Source organism: Coenobita brevimanus, chromosome 38, assembly GCF_032717465.1.
Source record: "Coenobita brevimanus isolate Jiangsu-jjx chromosome 38, ASM3271746v2, whole genome shotgun sequence".
NCBI classification, from domain to species: domain Eukaryota; kingdom Metazoa; phylum Arthropoda; class Malacostraca; order Decapoda; family Coenobitidae; genus Coenobita; species Coenobita brevimanus.
In genome coordinates, this window is record NC_136991.1 from 10,357,458 (window position 1) to 10,371,346 (window position 13,889).

The window sequence follows — 13,889 nt, forward strand, 5'->3', positions numbered from 1 at the left end:
TATCAATAGTGGTTTTCCACAGGGTTCTGTCCTATCACTAACTCTCTTCCATCGATTCATCAACAACCTTGCAAGGTGCATACTTAACCCTGTCCATTTGTGCGCCGATGACTCCTCCCTTCACCTTTCCATCCACTTCTCCCAGCATCCATCTCCGCAGCTGACGTACATCAACAGACCGGGGGTAAGGCTATGGCACACCTAATGTCTGATTTGGTTCATATTTCTGAATGGGGTAAATGTATTCCTATTATTCTTAATGCTTCAAAAACTGGGTTCTTACTTGCCAAAGTTTCTGTAGGAGGATCCTCTGATTTTTAACAATATCTAACTCAATCCTGCATCATCTTTGAACATACTTAGGGTTTCATTCTCTATGAGTTTATCTTGGAAAAACCATATTACCTCTATCGTAAAATCTGCTTCCGAGAGATTAGATGTGCTAAGCCGACTCTGTGTCATTTTTATCCCTGGACAGTTGTTGACTTTATACAGGTGACTTATTCACCCCTGTGTGGCATACAACTCTCATGTACAGGGAAGCTCCCCACAAACAGCCCTTTTCAGCAAGGTAGAATCAAAGGCTCTTCATCTCATTAAGTTTCCTCCTCTTACTGGCTCCCATCATCCTCTGTCTTTTTGCCTCACTGTTGCAGCATTATCTCTTTTCTATCGCTACTTCAGTGGCCATTGGTCCTCCGAATTGTCCGTTTGTATCCCTACACCACGACAAAGGGTGCATAGCACCAGCCTAACAGGAAACTGTAATCCTTGTTCTGCTCTGTCTAGAGGAGGAAAAGAAGTGATTTTACTTGATATGTAGCTTTCTTCCTGACTGTTATGGCAACTTAGCAAATAGAGTATTGAGTTGTACTAACATGAGCGTTTTACTATGTCGTCTGGGGTCATATTGCCAAGAAGAGAAAAACATTGCTTCCTCAGTTAACCCAGATCATCGTCCTTCGCGACACATGCCATATTCTCTGCCTTGGGCCTCTTGTTTGTCTCACCAACCTCTCCGTGTCCACCCTATTGAAATCAAGTGGACTAGGACTTGTTGACAACGGAAATATGACAACTGATATGTATATATTCGTAATCAATAACGCTCTTAACAGTAATAATTCTTCAATGTATTTGCAAAACAATGGTGACTGCTCCACAGAAGTGCTACACAGAACTCCGCTTACATCCTTCTTCCATTATGAGGGGTACGTAGTCGGTTTACTTGCCCACTCTTACTGAATGTGTATTCAATCTCGAAGGCAAATACTATCTGATATTATCAATTCTTCCCATCCACATGTGGCCATTTCTGAAAATGTCTTCCTTAAGCTGTCTTTCTCCAGTTTCTGAAAAAAATATATCTAGGAATCTCAGTACAAATTCCTTTTGTCCTTTCTTTTGATAGTCTTCTTTGGGAAGATGACTTTTGCAAGTGCCCAGACATTGGTTCTATATCTTTTTCATTCAGATAATAAGTAAAGAAGAGACCCACACTTCCTTTTTTTTATTATTCTTGTACATTCACTCACTCCCATTTACTTTATCTCACTCCCTGATTGTAGCATAAACACTCCCTCTGTCACCTGCTCGAATACTTTCTTAATAGATATTTTTCTGTCTATCTATCGACAGAGTCCTTAATCACGTAAGTGGTGACCACAAACAAATCGTCTCTACTTTGACCAGTCCCGTGCCGTTTGGCTGCTCTATCTCAAATTCCGACCCCCTTTCATACATATCTCTCCTCTCGATCAACGGATTTCGCCACCAGAGGGCCGGACATAAACAAATAATTGCTGTGTGTGGCTCATATAACTGGTTTTTCTGCTGGTCCTTGCCTTCCAACACCCTTCTGTCGTTGCAGGGAGCAACATAAAGGTCTAGTGCTTACTTCACCGTTGGTTGTGTTTTTCTGGTGTTTAGACTTAGCCTGTAGTTTGGAGGGAAAATTCAGTATGGCAGACGGGGCCCCCCTCGTCGGGTTTTCTCGTTTCTGCTCATGGCAGTACGACCTGTGTGACGTCATGGACGAGTCATTCCATTTCCCCTGCTACCATTGGTCTGTTCTGTCGTGCTGGTGAAGCTAATGTCCCGCTCACCCTGCTACCTGCCTAGGTGTGCAGCATGGAGTAGCCTACTCAGGCCCTGCCACCATCGAGGACCTTGAAACTGACCTGGCGCAGAGTGACGAGGATGAAATGACTTAGAGTGACTGGCCACAGCTACCACAAAGTAGTAGCAATGTCTTGCTAGCTGGGGAAGTAGCTACGGAACCAACACTATCTGTACCTGCTGCACCTCACCTCATCAGCCAGGCATCTTCCTCTGCCAAGTGCCCCGTGCATAACACCTCTGCCAGCATCAGTGAGCATTCATCCCCTGCTATCAAATCCCCTAAGCGACAGGAGACTTCTGATCCACTGCAGAGGGCAACCACCCTTAGATCCAACACTCCTCGCCTCCCGCAGATTGTTCAATCCCCCAAAGTTTCGCCATTGCTTCCTGCCTCTACTCCTCTGGCGTTTGCGCCCAGGGCTGACTACATCAAACCTTTATTCAAAGACAACCCAACTGTGGACATCAAACTTCGATGGTTGTCTGAGGTCAACCGTGCTTTTCACCTTGACCGACCCAAGCGGAGGTCAAGATGTCTGCAGTCACATCCCATTTTGTCTACATCTCCAGACGTCGCAGGGATATTGTAGATAGCGTAACTGAAGAAGAGTTCCTATCCCATTCTTTGGAAATTCAAGACTCACCTGAGAGGCCCCGCAAGTTTCCTACTTACCTCCTTACGTGTTATCCTGTCTGCATTGATCCCAACTTGGCCAAGGAGCTGCCAGGTATCTACTCAGCCTGACGATTCCACCAGAATGGCACTCCTATCAACTGGCTGGTAGTCAACTGGACCCTTCCTCACCTGCGACCACCAATTGTCACCTTCAGCTTCCTTCCCTGCCTCTCATCTTGTGAGTTTCGCAACATGAAGGACGAGCAACCATGGTGCTTTCGATGCTGGGGCATTGGTCACATCTCCCGGTGCCAGAACGGTGTGCATGGTGCTCTGGCCAACACAACCCTCGGACGTGTCCTCACAGACCCCCTCCACCTGCTTCTAATACAGCTTCGATGCAACCCAACCTGCCACCTCCAGATACCTTGCACTGGAAATGTCCCAGATTTCATCAAGAAAGGGTTAATGTTTGGCATGGCTGCACTAGATGCCGGGCTAACCCTGCCCCCATTGCTAAGGGTGGGGCCTCACTAGCGTCACCACCACCACCACTCCGTGCTGCCGCGCCCCCTGCCTCCACTGTCAGTTTGGACTCAGCTGCAGTCACTGAACTTTGTGATGCTGTTGCCACTCTCAGGACACAGATTAGCTCACTTACAGCATGTTTCGATGCAATAAAAGCCTGCATTGATGGCTTGGTTAGCAAGCAAGCCACACTTGTGACAACATTAAATTCACTTGTTGAATCACAAGACATCATTACGACTGTCACCAGCCTTACAGAGAAGCTGGACTCCATTGTCACTCTCATTGGGTGACTGAATGCTCCCCTCAGGAAGTCTTCCCCTCGTGGCATGCTGCGTAACACTTCTCATGCCACAACCATTTCCTCATCTGGCCCTTGCAAACGTCATGGCAAAGTTCGGTAACATGGCACAACTGCATGTAATTTTTTGGAGTGCCTGTGGTGTTATTAACTGGTCTAAACTTACTGCACTCAAAGGATATGTATACAGTCGCCACCCGGATATCATTTTCATTCAGGAATCCTTTGTTGGTCGTGCGCTACTCGGGGTAGAGGCACACACTCTTAGTGGTTATGTTTTTTATGTCCATCGAGTTAGGAATGGACTTGTCATGTATGTCCACTCCTCCATCCAGCACCGTTTCCTCCAAAGCTCTGTATGCAACGAGACAACCTTCCAGCTTCTTGAGGTCACCATTGGAAGTGGCACAATTCGATTGTGGAACGTGTACACCGCGCCAGGCAGGTTGAATACAGCTGCTCTCCCAGCTCCCACCATCCGTGGCACGATATAAATGGGGGATTATAATGCCCGACACCCTGCTTTGGGGGGACCTTTCTGCCACTATTAACCATAACGGGACTAAACTTCTTGAGTATATTTGTCATAATCAGCTCACCCGCTGGGACACTGGTGGGGCCACACGCTCTCAAGGAGGCACACTAGATCACGTCTTTACATGCGGTCTCGTGGCCTCCTGGGTCAGGAGTTCATCTATCCCTGTGCTCTTCTCTCATCACATTGCTCTCAGCCTTCACTTTCCCTCCCTGCTACACCTTCTGTACACAGACACACTTGCTTTGCAATCCCACCCAAGTACTGCACTACATACATCTCCTATATGACCAAGTTTCTTCCCATGTTCGACCTTCATTGTCCCAAAAAGTTGTATTCGTCACATGTCAGGTCCACGCATGACTTCTACACCCATTATGTCAGCAGGCCACACATTACACTCCATCATGATGCCCACACCTGGATACAGGATAATCGCATTGCTCAGGCAGAGAGGAAGGCAATGGAAGACGGTTTTGCCTTTCAAAGATGACCTTCCCCCAAGAGTCTCCATCGGTATCGATTGTCAAGGGATGATCTAGTTGCTCTCCAGCACTGTACTGATACCTATTTGTGGCATAAACTTCTCGATAGCATCAACCATCAAACGACTGTTGGTTCCATGTGGCACCTGATCAACGAGGTTGTCAAGAAGCCCCCTAGTGTCCTCCACCACAGTCCAGCACAGTATACACAGGATTTTGTAGACACCTGGTCTGCACAGTCATGGGCTTGTACCCTTCCAGCACACATACAGGACGTGCTCTCCACCCAGAAAAAGTTTCGTGCACTCCGTCTCACCGCCACTTTACTGAGGACAGACGATGAGGATGGTGTGGCTATAACTGACGACGAATTGTGACAGGCCCTCGCCAGAGGTAGGGTAACGGTTCCAGGTGATGATGGCATCACTTTTTCTGTCCTCCTGAAAATTCCTGGTAATCCCCTTCTCCAGCTGTTCAACCTTTGCATCCATCTGGGATATGTGCCACAAGCCTGGACCCACAGTACAATCGTGCCTATTCCTAAACCTGGCACTGATAAATTCCGACCTGTTTTCCTCACCTCCTACTTCATTAAAGTACTGGAATGCATCCTCCTTACAAGACTCTTGTTTAGGCTGCAGGACAAGCTCTCGCCCCGATTGTACGGCTTTTTACCACAGTGAGGGACACATCACTGCCTCATGGAGCTATACACTTTCCTATCCCCCTTCATTGATTTAAAGAGTGACCTTCATTGATTTAAAGAGCGTACTCAATGTCGCCAACAGAGACATCATCCTCGACCAGCTAGTGGATTTTGGAGTTAAGGGAAACCTGTTGCGATGGATATGTGGTTACCTGTCTAATAGGTCCTCTCGTATTCTTTTTAAGGGCACATACAGCACTGCTAAGGATTTCGAGCTTGGTACTCCACAAGATGGTGTCCTTAGTCCTTTTTTGTTTAATATCCTCATACATCGTCTACTCACCCTCCTTCCTGACATCCCTTGAACCACGATTACTTGCTATGCTGATGACATCTGCATTCATTCAAATTCCCCTGCAGATCTGCAACATTTCGTTAACTTGTTTCATGAGTTGGCTTCCAAATGCGAACTCATTATCTCTCCAGAAAAGAGTAAAATCTTCACTTCCCGTCCACCAAGAACACTGCCTGTACTCTCTGTCGGGGATTGTGTTATCCATCTGTGCACACAGTACCTTTATCTGGGGGCACCTGTATGGATTTCTCCCTCCATTCCTGCAAGACAACGCATGCATCCGATTGTCCAGGATCTGCTGACCCGGCTACAGTGGTGCCTAAAACTTCTCAAGTGGCTCACTAATTATGCTGCCAGGGTGTCTATTCCTGTAGCACGAACCACATATATTGCGTTCATTCAATCAGTTGTTGATTATCTCTCCCCTGCTCTTTGTCAACTTTCTAGAACAGCCTTACAACCTCTTGAGAAGTTCCAAAATGCAGTAATGAGACCCATCATGGGCTGCCCTGGCTCAACCAGAATTGTCAACATGCAACTTGAACTCAACCTTCCACCACTTGTTGAGAGAATATACTCGGTGGTTACATACTTCAGCATTAAGTGCCTGCATTATCCTAACCTTTCTCCCCACTACTCTCACATCATTCGGACTTCCCTTGATCCCACTGCACCAAGGCCTCTGCTTAGCAGTGGTGGCCACACATTAGTTGATACTGTTTGTTCCAACGTCTGACGGCTAAACATCAATGTACCGGTGGTTGCTGAGGAGATGGACTATGGCGTTCCACCTTGACAGACCCCTGTGCCTGCTATCTCATACACTCTGGCCTCCAAGACTGACCTGCCTCAGCTTCAGAAACAGCTAGCTTTGGAGACCATCGCCAGGCTGTCATCTTCCCTCCCTTCGGCCCACCATATCTACACTGATGGCTCCCTGCAGGAGGATGGCAGTGCTGGCTGTGCTGTAGTTTCCTCAAGTCTGGACCCACCTCAAGAGGGCTGGTTGGGCCGTCGACTGCCAGCCTCATTGAGCTCTACATATTGTGAACTATATGGATTCCTGGATGCAGTTACTTTATTAATACGGACGAACAACAGTGGCTTGATCATCTGTGACTCACAGCTGACCCTCCATGCCCTCTCCTCTCCCAGGCCTGCATATCAACACCTCGTTACACAGATACTCCGTCAATTGGCCACTGCCCGTTATCGCTCGCTGGTGGTGCACTTTCTGTGGATTCCCTCTCATATTGGTCTCACAGCCAATAACACCGCTGACCTCCTTACAAGGACTGCCTGAGGACTGGATCCTCACGCTGTGGATGCTACTAATGCCTCCCCCATTTGCTACAAGCAGATAATACGCAGAGCAGCCCGGTCCCCTATTCTCCACCGTAGAAATGCTGAGAGGGCTCACAGTGCATCCATCCAACATTATGACTACTTTCCCTCTCGTCCCCACAGATATCGTCACAGTGGTCTTATGGTTCGTCGACATAACATGGTATGTGCCCGCCTTAGACTGGGCTACCGACCTGTGTGGCAGGTGGCTGGGGTGGGCAACACACCTCATTTCTCCTCCTGCAAGCTGTGTGACGCACCCAGTGCCAACACCCTTGAGCATTATTGCCTGCAATGTCCACTTGTCACTGATTTAATACCACATGGACTCACATCAGTGGACACTTGTAAACATTTGTTGGAAGATGATAACCTAGATGTTATTCTCATGCGTCATCCACACTTTGATGGGTGTTAATTTGTTATAGCTAGACAGCGTGTCGTGCATGGCACGAGTTCCCCTGTACTCACCTCACATATAGCCGCATGGCACTGTACTAGGTTTTGTCGCCTTCGGGCGTAGTGAATTAATCAAATCAAATCAATCTCTCGATCAACTAGTCACTAGACGTTGGGCTACCCGCAGGTGACTATTTATCTAATGGCAAGTAAAATGTTTCCTGTAAGTCAGGAAGTTATTTTCCCATGCCGGGAGGTAACCATATAATCAAACCACAGAACAATATAGTAGGTTGGCGGAGGGCTAGTATTCCGCCCCGAAAAATTAGCCTACTAAAACTACGACAAAGATACTCTTACACTCCGTTTTGGTTCGTATTTATTCTCACTCACTTTCACATTTATTTTCCTTCACACTTATTTACTCTCACCGAAACTCCTTCACCATGAGTCTTATTTTTCGCTCTCTCAGTTACTTATCTTCATTTCAGTTCACTCATTCACTCCTGATTTATTTTCGCTCATTCTCGCTCTCAGCGATACTCATACCTGTTATCACTTATTCTCACTCGACGACGTTAGTACACTTACTCCCATTTTTATTCACTTTTACCTACTTCTGACTGCCTACCGCACTCTGTCGTCGTGTCACTTACCCTTAAACTTTCCATGTGCACTTTCATTATCTTTCATTCTACTCTCTCTTACAACCACTCACACACATCAAGGTAGGTTTATAATCATCTAACCACCCAATTCCATACTGTCTCGCACTTGTTTCATTTACCATTCCTCGATCTAACTGAAACTCTCAAAGACTTTTCCGCACTAGATCACTGTATTCTCTATGAACCCTCCAATATTCTCCCTATTTTTCCCACCTAACTCACATTTATATTCGTGGTATGGGGGCTGAGAGGGTATGGGGGTTAGTCGAATCTAAGAAAGTGATGCCACTTCTTTTACCAAGACTGCTTGATTGTCATCGCCCGCCTTCCCATTTCAGGTGGCTCCACAGTGACAAGCCTAATAGTTTCCTGCAACCCAAGAAACCATTTACAACGCTGGGTGGCAACCATATAACCAAATAACGAGGTGATATGGAGGCTACTATGCTATCCCTGTTAAACGGACAGTGAGAAGCAAAGCAGGCCACCATCCAGGAACCAAACCTACACACTCTTCCCCGAGTTTCATTGTGGTGTGTCGCCGTCCATCGCAGGGGAACTTCGGTTCACTGCACGGGATAACCCTGCAGGGGACGGTTGCTTACCTGCGGTTGATGGGTCTGTTCGGCCATACAGAACGAGATTATTCAACAGTAACAAGAACTCCATAATTATCATGTTTTTGTATTTTCAAATTTGATATAGTATCTTACTTAGGAACTCGAATCCAATGCGTACAAAATTCACAACCAAGTTAAGAGTATCATTTCCGACGCTTTGCTTACTCCTGGATACTCCCCAGCAGAGAATGGCCATGACTGCCTTATATACTGACTACTAAGTCTGACGATTCTCTCTCTCTCTCTCTCTCTCTCTCTCTCTCTCTCTCTCTCTCTCTCTCTCTCTCTTATTATACCACACTATATCGACCTCTTTTAACATTATCGTTACTTCCAATTTCTCATTCTCGGATATGTTCTTTGGCATCATAGTCATTTTTAATATGTTAATGCCGTCTTAATGCATCCTTAACATCACCCTCGTTGCGAAGCGCGATGAGTGGTAATGTTTTTAGTTGTGAGGTTGGCTGGCTGGCTTTGTGTGTTTTACGTCCTGACATTGCGTCAAATCAGAAATGGAGGTGCAAAATTATGTTCTGAGGAAAAGCTTTCCGGCTACGCAAATGATGAGATCCCGTCATGAATTGGCTTCTAGTCTCATTTATTTATCCATCTATCCATAGCCAAACACCATAATCCCTTAAGCGGTGGTCGGTTGTCTTTGAGCTAGTTGTTTTACGGGGAGGGGCACTAATCCTCCCCCAACCCATTTGTTGACACGTAGGGAACGCATATGGGTTGTTTATTTGGTTACCACCCAGTGTTGTAAATAGTTTCCTGGCTTACAGGAAACCATTTTGCTATTCAGTAAATGTAAAGCCACCTGAAAAGGAAAGAAGAATAACATTAAGCGACTCTTCAGCCGTTATTTCCGTTCCCTAGTACTCTTATATGGTACCCCTGTTTTATATTATGCATCCTGCTTATGCATGAAGATGTTACGGAAAAAAAAAAGAAAAAAAAAGGACATCGTTGTAGAGTGCAGCTTAAAAACGTTCTTTTTCACTCACTGTCCAAGTTTCACTCCCATACATGAGAGTCGATAGAAAATTATTTCCAGCCTGATTGCCAAGCCATCGTAATGGAACCCATATTCAGAGGCGTAAGGATATGCAACTTTTACTACCGAAGGGTTAACAGGATTGCTGTCTCAACGACAAATAAATGTGATAGTTACAGGAATGTATATCATGAGCAAAAGAGCACGAGGGACTTGCGTAAGAGTGTCTAAATGACCGTCAGCTCCAACACCATAACAGTCACATGCTGCGGTCATCCCTCTGCACCCGTCTTCTACTCATTTGTGAACGTTTCGACCCTTGGGTCGAAACTCCTGAAGTTCAGACTTCGCACAAGGGTAGCAATAGCAACGCTGGAAACTTGCCCAAGTGTATAATGAGAAACAGAGAGAGAGAGAGAGGGAGAGAGAGAGATTTACCCCTTCCTCCTGCAACAGCATACTCAGCTTTCTTCTTTCCTGTTATCCTTCCTTAATTAATTCAGCTTGTCTCTTTCATTTCCTCCGTGTTACCTTTTCCCCTTCTTATGATTTTTTTTCTTTCTCCTTTTGCTTCTCCCATTTTCTTTTAGTTCATTTTTCCTGATATTCATTTTTAACTATTCACTTTCCGTTTTATTTTATTTCTTACATAAAACCAAACAGGCAGCTGCTGAATAATAGGCTTGACATTACAGGAAGGAATACTAGTTGAGTCAGTTAACAGTGATGCAATCGTGGCTCACGTAAACCACCAAGAATAAAGATACGCCACGGAAGTACAACATATACACTTGCAAATGTGAGAACAGTTCATTATTATATCCAGCCACAGTTTCCTGTTCTGTGTTTATTTTTTTATATTATCTTTACAGCTTTAAAAAAAAAAAAAATTAGGAACTTGTGTTGTTCAAACTTTGACCTCTAGCAGGAATTCCGAAATTGTAGCAAATTATTATTTTAATAAGCATATAAATCGCCACGTGGGCAATGTTAACCATAATTTACCAAAACAGTTCCAAGTCACTTCAAATCAGTTTTATTATAATAACAGAATTTTTAATGCTTTATTCAGCGACTGAGAATACGAGAACAAGAGCTTTATATCAGAACTGTTTTCCTTTCAAGACATCTCCCTTCCTCTCCCTAAACTTTTCTCCTCCCACTCTCGACTTCCCCTCTTCCCTCTCTTCAAAACTTCTCCTCCTCGATGTCTAATTTCCGGCCAGAATTTCTATAAAATTCCTTTGACATTTTTCTCTCTCTCTCTCTCTCTCTCTCTCTCTCTCTCGTCTTGTTTCGCGCCTCTTACACCCCATGTCGGTAGCAACATAGCGGCTCATTATGTTTGCTTTTCATGTCAGACGAGAAATTTCTTCATGGCATTCTTCTTTTAGAGTCATCTTGGTAAAAAACTTATTCCATATCATAACGTGGTACAAGGGATTGCCTTGTTAATTAGACGTATGTATTTACTTATCAGCAAGGGATTGCCTTGTTAATTAGACATATGTATTTACTTATCAACAAGGGATTGTCTTGTTAATTAGACGTATGCATTTACGTTGTGGAGTGGATATGGAAGTTGTGTAGATTGGCTTGGGAAGAGGGAAGGGTTCCAGAGGACTGGAAATCAGGTATAATTGTTCCTCTGTACAAAGGAAAAGGGGAGAGAGAAGTATGTGGTAACCATAGGGGTATTTGCCTTCTTAGTGTGACTGGTAAAATATATGGTAGAATACTCATTGATAGGGTTAGGCATATGACAGAGGAGCTAGTTGGAGAAGAACAAGGGGGATTTAGGAAAGGAAAAGGGTGTGTAGATCAGATATTTGTTCTAAGATGTTTAGTGGAGAAGTATCTAGAGAAGGGAAGGAAAGTGTATGCTGCCTTCATGGACTTGGAGAAAGCTTATGACAGAATAGATAGGCAAGGTATGTGGAAGGTATTAAGAATATATGGAGTGGAGGGGAAATTGTTAAGTGCTGTGAAGAGTATGTACGAGGGAGCTAGGGCTACGGTGCGAGTGGATGGTGAGCTAAGTGAGTTCTTTGATCTCAATGTGGGACTGAAACAGGGGTGTGTAATGTCTCCATGGCTGTTTAATATATATATATGGATGGGGTTGTAAAGGAGGTACAAGGTAGGGCAGTGGATGTGGGGGTGGCCCTAATGAATGAGGGTGAGATTTGGAAGCTTCCGGTGTTGCTGTTTGCTGATGATACAGTATTGTTGAGTGAAGATGAATGGGAGTTGCAAGGTTTGGTGAATGAATTTGGGACAGTGTGTAGGAGGAGGAAGCTGAAAGTTAATGTAAACAAAAGTAAAGTTATGGTGTTTGAGAGGAATGAAGTCACAGAGTGTGCAGTGAGGTTGGATGGTGAGGATATGGAGAATGTGAGTGCATTCAAGTACTTGGGTAGTGTGATGAGTAAGGATGGAACTTTGGGGGATGAAGTACGTGAAAGGGTACAGCAGGGAAGAAAGGTTGTTGGTACACTGAAAGCAGTGATGAGAAATAGGGAGGTGAGTATGGAAGTTAAGAAGTCACTGCATGATGGTATTGTGATCCCTACCCTGACGTATGGAAGCGAGGCGTGGACATTGCAAGAGGGGAACAAGTCAAGAGTGAGAGCAGTGGAAATGAGTTACTTGAAAGGAGCATGTGGAGTGACGTGGAGGGACAGGTTGACGAATGAAGAAGTGAAGGAACGTTGTGGGGTAGATGAGGATGTGGTTGAAAAGATTAGGAGAAATACACTGAGGTGGTTTGGACATGTGGAGAGAATGGAGAATGAAAGACTGACTAAGAGGGTGTATGTAGGTGAGGTGGAGGGAGGGAGAGGGAGGGGTAGACCGAGGATGAGGTGGAGGGATGGAGTTGAGAGGTATATGAGGGAGGGGGGGGTGAGTTGGGGGGAGGGGAGTCAAATGGTGGGTGACAGAGTGACTTGGAGGCGTTTTGTCTGCGGCCACCCTTTACGGGATTAGGGCGTCGGGCTATAGATAGATAGATAGATAGATTTACTTACCTAACCATCAACATCCAGTTTCAAGCCAACGTACTATCACACATTGTTCGCATTGCTAGATTATTTGCCTTCATTCTCATTTGTTACACTCATTACACAATTCTTCTTTCATCCGTTGCTTCTCTCTATCTGTCCTCCACCTTCTTAATTTTCATGGTTTTTTCTCTTTCCTAAAATTCATTATTTTACAAATATCACTTTATTATCTCTCACTTCCCATTTTCTTTATCTTTCTCTGCCTGCCCTTTCCATCTCACTTCGTTCTGTGTGGACGACACTCTGGAAGATATGGAGAGAGAGAGAGAGAGAGAGAGAGAGAGAGAGAGAGAAGTAAAAGTGTAAGAGAGATAATACACCTATACCCACGTCTGCCTTTCTGTTTTTGTCAGAAAACACAGGTCAGCAAAATCAATTAAAAATTGTTTTAATTCTTAGTATTTATTTTTATTGTAAAAAAATACATTTACGATGTTTCCATCACATTACATTTTAATACAAATTAAAAAGAAATTTAATTAAAGTATAGCAAGTTATAAATTTGATCGATCTACACATTATTGTTTTAATTTAATTGAAAATGAAAATAATTAGTCAATGCTCTATTCTATGCATATACATAAGGGAAACACTAGATATTTCTTGACTCATTTCATTTCTTGACTCATTTCATTCTCTGGTCTTTGTAACTTTTTTTTTTCTTTTTGCTCCAAAACTTCGTTTGATGGCCAGTCATTTATACACTTTTTCTGGCGCGTCCCTATAAAGCATCCAGCGCTAGTCTTACATCATACTGACATCCCAACGTCCCTGGTACTTTCTCTCCATGTCCTTGATATCCTGATAGAATCTTTCACCTGTTCTTCACTCACCACTCCAAAATTATCCGCGAAAATTCCAAATGCGAATCCAGAAAGTGAACTTGGAGACTCATATTGCAACCCAACTCCTTACCTTGACCAATAAATTTCTGACAATTTCTTTGTAATTTAGAGCCTTATTGTTACCTAAAAACTTAGAAATTTCTTCTCAGAATGATATTCAAGCCTCTCGTTCCAGGTCATTCATCGCACCATCAAAGTCTGCATCAAAAATCAGTTTTCTAACATAAGGTCCAGTAAATACTCTCCCTTTCAATTTAGCTTCAGACAGACCAGGAAACTTTTGGCACAAATACATAAAACAGGCTCCACCTTTTAATAGGGCTTTGACAAACTGCTTCATCAATCCAAACTTAATATGAAG